Here is an 11932-nt window from a genome sequence, read left to right on the forward strand (position 1 = left end):
GGAAGCTCAAAATAGCGGAAGATGCACTCAGAATCAAATGGGGAAAAGTACTCAACACCGCACACAAGTACGACGACAGTCAGCACACAAAGGGCTATCCGAAGCGAAAATTACTACCAGAATTTGATGAAGAGGCCTTAGAGCCCCCACAGTCAAAAAACAAGGAAGCCACCAGGTCGAATAAACGACCCCACGACCGACATCGAGCGAAAAAGGGCACAACACTCAATCCGACACGCGATCCGCACAAGGATTCGCATCAAAAATACGGCCCAACCAGATCTCTCTATGGGCCAAGAAAGCAAGCTCTAGTAAGCAATGCAACGCAACAAATATCCGAACATTGCGGCACACCCAAATACAGGGGCTCCGCACATCCCCTATGTTTCACCGATGAGGTGCTGGACCATGAATTTCTAGCTGGATTCAAGCCCGTAAACATAGAGGCATACGACGGAACAACAGACCCTGGAGTCTGGATTGAGGATTATATCCTCCACATACACATGGCCAGAGGAGATGACCTCCACGCCACAAAATACTTACCCCTCAAGCTCAAAGGGCCAGCCCGGCATTGGCTTAAAAGCCTTCCCAAAAACACCATAGGAAGTTGGGAAGAGCTCGAGGATGCTTTTCGGGCAAATTTTCAAGGGACCTATGTCCGACCTCCGGAAGCAGACGATCTAAGTCATATAACTCAACAGCCCGGAGAGTCAGCCCGGAAACTCTAGAACAGATTCCTTACTAAAAAGAATCAGATAGTCGACTGTCCGGACACCGAAGCCCTAGCAGCTTTTAAACATAGCGTCCGAGATGAATGTTTCGCGAGACACCTCGGCCAAGAAAAGCCAAGAACAATGGCCGCATTGACAAGCCTCATGACCCGCTTTTGCGCAGGAGAGGATAGGTGGTTGGCAAGAAGTAGCACCAGCGACCCAAGTACATCCGAACTCAGAGATGGAAACGGGAAACCACGTCGTAGCAAGGAACAGCGTCGGATCAAGGATAACAGCCCGAAGAGCACGACTGTCAATGCGGGATTCAAAAGCTCTCGGCAAAATCGGAAAAATCCGCCCCCAAAGATGACAGTGACGAGCTATCTAGCCTCAACAAAATCTTGGACAAAATATGTCAAATCCACAGTACCCCCGGGAGGCCGGCAAACCATACACACAGAGATTGTTGGGTCTTCAAGCAATCTGGCAAACTCAACGCCGAACACAAGGGGCTCAACATACCAAGCGAGGATGACGGCGAATCCCACAAGCAGAACACCGGAGAACAAATGAAGTTCCCACAAGAAGTCAAAACAGTAAATTCACTTCATGTGACAAAAGGAAAAAAACAGATTGGCGCCTACAGAGACACGCGCCATACGGCCTGTCCCAGAGGAATCCAGCCACTAGTTGTTACAACCAATCACCTTTGACCATCAAGATTACTCTAGAGGTATCCGGAACGCAGGCCGGACTGCCTTGGTCTTAGATCCGATAATTGACGGACTCCACTTTACACAAGTCCTAATGGACGGCGGCAGTGACCTAAACCTACTATATGAGGACACAATCCGCAAAATGGGGTTAAACCTAGCAATAATCTGCCATGGCAACACTTCCTTTAAAGGGGTCATGCCAGGCCCAGATACCCATTGTATGGGTTCCCTCTCGTTAGAAGTTATGTTCGGGTCCCCCTGACAACTTCCGAAGCGAAATGCTAACCTTCCACATCGCCCCATTCATAAGTCGCTATCAAGCGCTACTGGGACACGAAGCTTTCGCCCGCTTTAATGCAATACCGCATTATGCATCCCTTACACTCAAAATGCCCGGTCCACAAGGCATCATCTCATTAAAGGGAAATATCAAGTGTTCCCCGAGCACGTAGGATGGTGCGGCTGCCTTGACAGCCGCACACTTACCCAGCTTTACTACTCAGAGCACCTAAAAAGGTCGTTAAAGACCCCGGACATGGCTCGACGAATCCGGCGTAAACATGCAAAGGCTTCATAGCCGCATAACCATGTACAAGGGGCTCCGCGTGACAATAAAGCTCAATCCTACCCATGTTTTTGTATTATACTTTGTTTTATTTTAACATAGATTTCTCGCACGATTAATTTTCCACTAAGTTCCTCTCTTTTGCAGACGAACGCCGTGCTACACCCGTCCAGGATACGGCACAACGGAGACACATGCGCAGACGTGTAGCAGGGACCCGTTTCAAGGATTCTTTTCAGATTAAGACCCTGCGTAAACCTTTTTTTACTGTCTCTTGTTGATAACATCCCCCAGTTTTTGCTATAACCGAGGAGGAGGCTGGCGTCTTGGCATGTGGACACGCCAGAACTTTGCGCGTACCTGGATACAATGGGTTTTTTATCAGGGGCCTTTATGCGGACCATTTTCATAAAGACCGAATACCTTAGGGAGTGTTCGGTGTCGCGAGTTTGGCCTTATATGCATCAGCTCCAAATCATGTCTTTGGTCAAATGTTGGGTTTGCCCGGCTCCTATGTTTTGCTGCCTTACGTTCCGCTCTATCGGCTAAGGCGGCACCAGGAGAACTACTGCGATTGTGCCCCGGTTCGGCCAGGCGAGCACCTCAGTAGAGAAAGCCGAAAACTGACTGTCATGATATAGCGAGAGACTGGTCAACCACTCGATGACTTACCGGAATCTTTAGAATTCCTCCACATTAACGAAGGGCCGTTTCCCGGTCAGGCACACACGCGCCCCGAATTCGGGCGAGCGCAGTGCCCCTAGGGGCTATTCAGTAGCCCCACTGTCAAACTCCTATGGCTAAGTGAAAGTGATAAAGCATTATAGTCCGGTTGCCTAGTTCGCTGCGCTGTCACCTCCTTTATAGGACCGAGACGTTGGATCAAGTGTGAAAAGGCGCCTTCTACGAACACCCCCGCATTATATGCGTGGGGCCTGAAGCCAACGACTGCCATCTTTCAGGTTATATACACATATACATTAACAGCCGCACAGGAGGCATTCTAACTCTTGAAAGCACAAGTATAAAAAGCTTTTATATTCCATCAAAGTATTGTTTTACAATGGCACATGTCATTCAAACACAACATCCTTCGAGCACTGCGTCTCTATAAAACGAGCGCCCTGCAGAACTTCCTCAAAGTAGTGCTTGGCAGGTACTCGGCTTTCGTCCGAATCCTGGGATGCAACAACACTGGCCTTCATATCCGCCTAGTATGTCTTGACACGGGAAAGAGCCATCTGCGCACCCTCTATGCACGACGACCTCTTCATTGCATCAACATGTAGCACAGAACCAAGGAACTGCTGCACCAAGCTAAAATAACTCTTCGGCTCTGGCTCTTCCGGCCACAGACGACTCGCGACGTACCTCATGGTGAGTCTGGATAACCTGTTCAGCTCCGCCCAAGCGGCCAAACGGTCACATACAGAAAGTGGGCGCTCTGGATTATGGAACTGCGACCAAAAAAGTTCTTCCAATTCATGGTCACCCAGACCCCGGAAGTGTTCGGTCGCGTCTGCGGCACTCGCTGCCAAATCCAGATAAGTGTTCGTCGCGCTCCACTTCCGGTCTAACGGAGCATACTTAGGATCCCCGAACTTCATTCGTAGCATATAGGGCTTTCTAGCCGTGATATCTCCGGCTTGACGTAGCTCCTCTTTCATAGCTCTCATTGCAGAGCGAGTGTCCTTGGCCTCGGCAGTGACCTTTTCTAGGTCCTTCTGTGCCACCCTATCTTCTTTTTCAAGAAGCTTACAACGGTCGGCAACATCCTTCAATTTTACAGCCATCTCGGCCATTTCTTTCTTGCTCTGGCAGTGAGCAGCCTGTTCGGCTTTTAGCTCTTCAGCCGCCTTCACGGCAGTCGCATCGCTTTTCCTCGCTTGCTCCTTGGCTCGGGCAAGTTCCGCTCGAAGGTTTTCCACGGCAGCGACACCATTTGCGTTACGCACACATATTATAAGGTACGAGCATCAAGCTCCTCTTACCAGATGTCTTTGGAGACATTACATACCTTGTGCCTCGTCCAGTCGCTCATTTACAAGAGCGATGTCGGCATCTGCCGCGTCAAGTTGCCGCTTCAGCTCGGCAAATTCATCAGTCCGGCTAGCCACCGAACACCTTGCCGCCTACATAGGAAAGGCGACATATTATACCTGGGATTATGATCCTCTGTGTGCCGTCATTTTTGACAACACACAGAGTCTCAGGGGCTACTATCTATACAGGGCGCATTTTATATGCGACTCTGTCAAAAGGTACATCTTTTCGCGTACCTCAAAGCCTGTCAGTAAACTCCTGGCGGCCTCGTACAATCCACTTTCCGCGGATGTAATCCTTCTAATCACCGTGTTCATCAACACACGGTGTTCTTCTAAGATAGACGCTCGCTCGAGCAGATCCTTCAGCTCCTCCGACCGTGCATCGGAAGGTGCCAAACTAGTCCGATGACCTTTTTCGAGGTCTGGATTTGGAAAAACCCTCCGAGACGACACCTCGGGGTCGCCCGCCTCGCAAGACGGTACATCTGGAAGAGGCGTTTCGCTCTCCATCATCTCTGGACGAAGATCCCCTAAAGATGAGCTCTGCTGAGAAGGGTTGAGATCCGAACTACAAGGTAAAATTTCGGTTATCTTCCTCAGAAATAAAACAGGGATGTAACTCATTTTAAAACCCCTCTCTTTACTTACGGCTCGGTGGAGAGTTGATCCCCTTGGGGGCGCAATGCGGCTGGAGCACTCTCCGACGTCGGACCCTCTGACAAAGGTCTCTTCCCCCGCTTTGAGGCTATCGCCTCCGGGTCTTCAGAGGCGTTCCTCTTCTTTCCCGGGATAGAGGAGTTCTCGACTCCTCCTTTCCTGACAGCCTCCTTTGCGGAGGCGGTAGCTTCTTTGTTCCCCTCTTCGCCTTCTTCAAAGGGCGCAATCTCCCGCATACTAGTCAACACGGGATCCGGCGTGGTCTCGGGGAGGGGGGCCGGACACCTAATAAGCTTTGCTTCCGCTATCCACTCCTGTTCAAAGGATGGCTCTTTTAAGGGCGGTTTTATGATAAATATATGGATGGCGTGTCCGGGTATGGGGCTACTTACTTGAGTATCCGGGCGATTGCAGCTCAGACTTGCGTCCTCGGACAAGTCCGGACACCTTGCTTGTGATTCGAAGAACAATTTGTACATCTCCACGGGCGTCGTGCCCATAAAGTGTTGGAGAGGTCGTGGCCCTTCCGGATTAAATTCCCACAGGCGGAGGGGCGATGTTTGCAGGGCAGCATGTGGCGAATCAGCTTAACCTGCGCCACTACGGCCAAATTGATATCTCTCTCTAGGAGATCTCGAACGTGGCCCTGCAGCAAGGGCACTTCCTTGGGCGGCCCCCAGTTAAGCCCTTTATTGACCCATGACGCTAGCCGTGGTGGGGGACCCGAGCGAAAAGCGGGTGGCGCCACCCACGTGGTGCCCCTGGGAGCTGTGATGTAGAACCACTCTCGTTGCCATAAGCCGAACTCCTCTTCAAAAGAGCCCTCGGGCCATGAAGCATCGGCAATCTTGCTTATAATGGCCCCTCCGCACTCTATGTGCTGCCCCTCGATCATCTTCGGTTCTACCTTGAAGGTTTTGAGCCACAGCCCGAAGTGAGGAGTAATATGGAGGAAGGCCTCGCACATGACGATGAACGATGAGATTTGGAGGATGGACTCCGAAGCTAAGTCGTGAAATTCCAGCCCATAATAAAACATGAGCCCCTCATGAAGGGATCAATTGGGAAGCCTAGCCCCCGAAGGAAGTGAGATGTGAACACCACACTCTCACCGGGCTGGGGAGTGGGAATAGCCTGCCCTTGAGCAGGCAGCCTATGCGAGATTTCGCCGGTCAGATACCTGGCATCTCTCAGCTTTCGCACGTCTTCTTCCGTAACGGAGGAAGGCATCCACCGGCCTTGGAGGTCGGAGCCGGACATCATCGAAGGTCCGAAGCGCCTGAATCTAAAGCTTTGGGTGTTGGAACTCGAGGCAAGAGGCGGATTTGATTGGATTGAAAGAGAGGAGTCGAGCCTTGGTCCCTTTATAAAGGGGTTGAATACCAAGGGCCCTCCCCGTGACCGTTTGGGACTCACTTTCAATTATGAAGCCATACCAATGGCACGATTGGGTTACCCATGCTCGTATTGATGAGAATCCCGGAATAAGGGGACACGATCTCTGCTTTGACAAGACGTGCCAAGGAAACCGCCTCGCTGAACACGCTGAGGTGGGACAGTAAAATGATTCGAATAAAGGTTTGGTTGTGGCATGACGTCACGCTACGGAATACGTCAGCAGATTAGATTTGTGCAGATATTATTCTCTCTATGATGGCATGTGGAATTTATTTTACAGAACCGAACACTATCCTTGTGTTCAACATCTTCTATGAAGTATTCGGAGGAGGAACCCGCCTTGTAATGCCGAAGACAAATTTGCACGCCGGACTCATCGTCATTGAAGCTTGGTTCAGGGGCTACTAAGGGAGTCCTGGATTAGGGGGTGTCCGGGTGGCCGGACTATGACCTTTGGCCGGACTCCCGGACTATGAAGATACAAGATTGAAGACTTCGTCCTGTGTCCGGATAGGACTTTCCTTGGCGTGGAAGGCAAGCTTGGCGATACGATATGTAGATCTCCTCCCATTGTAACCGACTCTGTGTAACCCTAGCCCTCTCCGGTGTCTATATAAACCGGAGAGTTTTAGTCCGTAGGACGAACAACAATCATACCATAGGCTAGCTTCTAGGGTTTAGCCTCTCTGATCTCATGGTAGATCAACTCTTGTACTACCCATATCATCAATATTAATTAAGCAGGAGTAGGGTTTTACCTCCATCGAGAGGGCCCGAACCTGGGTAAAAATATCGTCTCCCTTGTCTCCTGTTACCATCCGCCTAGACACACAGTTCGGGACCCCCTACCCGAGATCCGCCGGTTTTGACACTGACAATGATGGTAAGGAAAATTGTGCTCAAGTGCTAGAAGAAGAAATCTATAAAATGTTTGTCGCTAAATCTTTGAATGATGAGCATGCTTGCAATGTTGTTAGTATGAATTCTTTGAATATCCATAGTACTAATGATGATTGCACTAGTCATGATGAAAATATCTCCTATGAGCATGTCAACTTTTGTGGAGTGCATGTTTGCATGAACACACCGAATGGAGAAGATGTATATTGCAAGAGGCATAAGCATTTAGAAACTAAATTGTTGCAACAAAAGTTAAATGGGAGTGCTGAAAATTTACACTTCATTTGCCGTACTTGTGAACTATGCAATGAACATGGTCATCTACATCTCCTATGCAAATTATTTCATGATCGGATCGTGGCCAAAAATTGTGATGATTTGATTTCCCTTGCACATTATAATGAACTTGGTTTGCTTTTGGGTTATGAAGAATTGAAACATTTAACTAAGGATCTTCCAGATTTTTCCCTTAGGAAATTCCTTGATATTGATCTAGAGAAGATTTATTTGTATTGTACGGTGGATTGCATTGAAAATCCTTATATTGCCAATTACCTAAAGAAAACAAAACAAATAGAATATGAAGAGAATACTAATGAAAGGGAAGAGACTTCCCAATACCCTCCTATTATTTCTTATGATGAATCAAGTAACGAGGAGGAGCCTTCTATTCGACCAATCTCATCTATAAGGAGCTCAAAGAAGATGGTTGGACCCACACATAATGTGAAGAAGAAAAGGAAGAAAAGGAGCAGCAAAGGTAAAAAGGTATCTCTCCCAAATGATGTTGCTCCTACTACTCATTGTGATGATGATAATTGCTATACTATTGGTGCTATCCATACTATTGATGATGAGAGTGATTATGCTTATGATATGAGAAGGCCCAAGCTTGGGGAAGCTATGTTTGATGAGGATAAAATATTTGAGAATATATTTGCTGGAATTAATGTTTGTCCCAAGCTTGGGGATGCTACGTTTAATGAAGATGATAATTTTAGCATCCCAAGTTTTGATATGCAAAGTTGTTATGATGATATCATGCCTCTTTATGATGATTATATTGATGAAAGTGCGTTTGGAAGAGTGTCAACTTTAGGAAGTAGTGATCCCACTATTTTGGAGGATGTTTAATCTTATTGTGATGAATATGAAAGTGGATTTGGAAGAGTGTCAACTTTATTTAGTGATTCCACTATCTTGGAAGAGGTTTCAATCGATTATGATGAGAACAAAGTTGCTACTTATGATGATTATTGTGATGAAACTTATGCTATAAAAAGTAGTGATGATTATATTTATAAAACCTGTCATGATTATAATTACCCTTTTTCTGAACATTACAATTTTAATGTGGAAACAATTTTTAGTGTTCAAGTCTCTTATGATACTCCCACCATTCCGAATGAGAAGAATTTTGCTTATGTGGAGAGTAGTAAAATTTCTATGCAAGTAGATCATGAATATAATGCTTTAAGTGCTGGTTATATTGTTGAATTCATTCATGATGCTACTGAAAATTATTGTGAGGGAGGAACATATGCTTGTAGGAATTGCAATAATATCATGTTTCCTCTCTATGTGCTTAAATTTTTGAAGTTATGCTTGTTTTACCTTCCTATGCTAGTTGATTATTGTTCCCATAAGTTGTTTGCTCACAAAACCCCTATGCATAGGAAGTGCGTTAGACTTAAATGTGCTAGTCATATTCTTCATGATGCTCTCTTTATGTTTCAATTCTTATCTTTTATGTGAGCATCATTGAAATCATCATGCCTAGCTAGAAAGGCATTAAAGAAAATCGCTTGTTGGGAGACAACCCAATATTTACCCTTACTGTTTTTGTGTGTTCACATGATTATGATACTGTAGTAATCATTTTTATAGCTTTTTTTCAATAAAGTGCCAAGTAGAACCTTTGTGAAGACTTGGGTGAAGTCTTTATGATCTTGCTGTGAAAAGCAGAAACTTTAGGGCTCATGAGATTAGCTGCCATTGTTTACTGGAGAGTGATTTTTGGTTGATTTACTTTTCAGATGATTAATAGAAAAATTCCTAAGGTCCACAAATTTATTTCATAATTTTTGGGGTTCCAGAAGTATACGTTTGATACAGATTACTACAGACTGTTCTGTTTTTGATAGATTCTGTTTTCATTGTGTTGTTTGCTTATTTTGATGAATCTATGGCTAGTATGTAAGGGTATGAACCATAGAGAAGTTGGAATACAGTAGGTTTAACACCAATATAAATAAAGAATGAGTTCATTACAGTACCTTAAAGTGGTGGTTTGTCTTCTTATACTAACGGAGCTTACGAGTTTTGTGTTGAGTTTTGTGTGGTTGAAGTTTTCAAGTTTTCGGTAAGGATTCGATGGACTATGGAATAAGGAGTGGCAGGAGCCTAAGCTTGGGGATGCCCAACGCACCCCAAGATAATATTCAAGGACAACCAAGCAACTAAGCTTGGGGATGCCCCGGAAGGCATCCTCTCTTTCGTCTTCGTTCATCGGTAACTTTACTTGGAGCTATATTTTTATTCGCCACATGATATGTGTTTTGCTTGGAGCATCATTTTATTTTGTTAGTATTTGCTTGCTGCTATTTAGAATAATGTTTTGCATCTATATTTTCAATAAAAATGTCAAGGATAGCCTTTACCATGCTTATTTTGCTAGTATACATGTTGCTGTTTCAAAACAGAAACTTTACCGCTGTTGGAAAAATTCCCTAGAAAAGTCAGAGAGTGATATAATGTTGAATCTTTTTGCATAACGAGCTATGATAAATCTTTTACAGCATAGTATTTTTCCTATAATTTTTGGTGTTAGGGAAGTATGATGAATCTTGCATTCTTTACAGACTATACTATTTTGGCAGATTGCTGTTATGTTTGCATTGTTTGCATATGCTTGCTTGTTTAATGATTCTATTTTAGGATAGGAGTATTAAATATGCAGAGACATTTAGTATTAAATGTTGAATAATAATGTTAGTAATTTGTTACAGTAGAAAATGATAAGGTTTTGCATTGGTTTATACTAACATATCTCACGAGTTCTTGTTGAGTTTGGTGTGGATGAAGCTTTTGATAAAAAGAGAAACCGTGATATAAAAGGAATTAAGGAGACACAAAAGCTCAAGCTTGGGGATGCCCAAGGCACCCCAAGATAATATTTCTAGAATTCTCAAGCATCTAAGCTTGGGGATGCCCTGGTAGGCATCCCACCTTTCTTCTTCAACAACTATCGGTTAGTATCAGTTGAACCTAAGTTTTTGCTTCTTCACATGAGTTGTGCTATCCTTGCAAAGTCATTTTATTTTGTTTTGATTGCTGTTTGAATAAAATACCAAGATATGAAATCCTTTAATGAGAGAGAGTCTTCACATAGTTACATAATTATTTAGCTACTCATTGATCTTCACTTATATCTTTTTGGAGTAGTTTTTCATTTACTCTTGTGCTTCACTTATATCCTATTAGTAAATGGTTGAATGAGTTGAATGTCATAAATCTGAAATTATATATGTCTCATTTGCTTATACCATGGGGAGTAATGACTTCACATCTAAGAAGTAGAAATAGTAAATTTATTGACGATTAGCAAGCATTGTATTAGTCATTTGAACAATTCATGAAAGAATATTGAAGGAAGAGAGATTTCACATATAAATATATTATCATAGACATCTTTTATAATTGTGAGCACTCATTAAGTATGACATGCTAAAGAGTTGGTGTTGGACAAGGAAGACAACGTAATGGGTTATGTTTTCTCACATCTCAGTTAAAGTATATTGTCATGGATCATTCAAACATGTTGGGCTTGCCTTTCTCCCCTTGCTAGCCTAAATATCTGTACTAAGCGGGAATAATGCTTGTGCATCCAAATTCCTTGAACCAAGTTTTTGCCATGAGCGTCCACCATACCTACCTATATGCGGTATTTACCTGCCGTTCCAAGTAAATTTGCATGTGCCAAACTCTAAGCCTTCAAATTATAATCTGTTTTGTATGCCCGGATTGCTCATGTAGCAACTAGGGGCTGTCAGTGTCTTCCATGCTAGGTGGGTTATTCTCAAGAGGAGTGGACTCCGCTCCTCATTCACGAGAAAGTGGCGGTAACCGGGATGCCCGGTCCCATGATAAAAAAGATCAAAATCAAATCAAAATAATTGCAAACAAAACTCCCCCAGGTTTGATGTTAGTTGGAGGCACCCGTTGTTTCGGGCAAGCCATGGATTGATGATTGTTGGTGGAGGGGGAGTAAAAACTTTTACCATTCTGTTTGGGAACTGCCTATAATGTATGTAGTATGGAAGATATTGGGAACTCTTGGTTGTTACGTTGACAATGAGATCATACCTCTCAAAATTATTTATCTTTATTTCAAAATCGAGCTCTGGCACCTCTGCAAATCCCTGCTTCCCTCTGCGAAGGGCCTATCTTTTACTTTATGTCTTTTACTTTATGCAAGAGTCAAGGTGATCTTCACCTTTCCCTTTTTCATTTTATCCTTTGGCAAGCACTTTGTGTTGGGGGTGATCCTGATATATATATCCAATTGGCTGTACGTTAGCATGAACTATTATTGTTGACATCACCCAAAGGTGAATATGTTTGGAGGCAACATTATAAGCCCCTATCTTTCTCTGTGTCAGATTAAAACTCCATAACCACAAGTACTGTGTGAGTGTTAGCAATTGTAGAAGACTATATGATAGTTGAATATGTGAAGTTTGCTAAATCAAATCTCTGACATAGACCCTTCCTGAAAATAAGATGAATTGCAATTGTTTGATGACTAAGAATGAAGTTTGCTAGTTTTCAAGAAATTTTATGGTCTATGCTTTAACATGTGAATTGCTTGTTACTAGTTCGTGAAAAGTTTTATGAAATGAACTACTGTTATGACATAGAAACATGCTAGAAAAG

This window comes from Triticum dicoccoides, chromosome 2B (assembly GCF_002162155.2).
Source record: "Triticum dicoccoides isolate Atlit2015 ecotype Zavitan chromosome 2B, WEW_v2.0, whole genome shotgun sequence".
Lineage (NCBI taxonomy): Eukaryota > Viridiplantae > Streptophyta > Magnoliopsida > Poales > Poaceae > Triticum > Triticum dicoccoides.